Source organism: Apis dorsata, unplaced genomic scaffold, assembly GCF_000469605.1.
Source record: "Apis dorsata unplaced genomic scaffold, Apis dorsata 1.3 scaffold_118, whole genome shotgun sequence".
Taxonomy (NCBI): domain Eukaryota; kingdom Metazoa; phylum Arthropoda; class Insecta; order Hymenoptera; family Apidae; genus Apis; species Apis dorsata.
This window is the reverse complement of record NW_006263412.1, coordinates 473,429-473,630: the sequence shown is the minus strand read 5'-3', so window position 1 is coordinate 473,630 and position 202 is coordinate 473,429. Positions and strand designations below refer to the sequence as shown.

General features: G+C 50.0%; 1 protein-coding gene across 1 annotated transcript in view; it reads right to left on the bottom strand.

Annotated features, from left to right (window-relative positions):
• The window catches only part of LOC116185188 (tyrosine-protein phosphatase Lar-like), a 13,046-nt gene that overhangs the window by 8,341 nt on the left and 4,503 nt on the right, over positions 1–202 (bottom strand). The window lies entirely within an intron of this gene.

Here is a 202-nt window from a genome sequence, read left to right as displayed (position 1 = left end):
AGAGAGAGAGAGAGAGAGAGAGAGAGAGAAAGAAAAGTTCCTCCTCGTCGTCGAGGAGAGCAGCGTTTCAGAAAGAATCGTCGCCAATCACCGGCTAGATTAAGCGAATTATGGCAAGATCGTGGGCACGCGTGCGTTTTCCGATCGGTCGGAAGGAAAAGAGAGAGAATTCTTCGTGTCTGGTCCGTGTCAGAGCAAACTT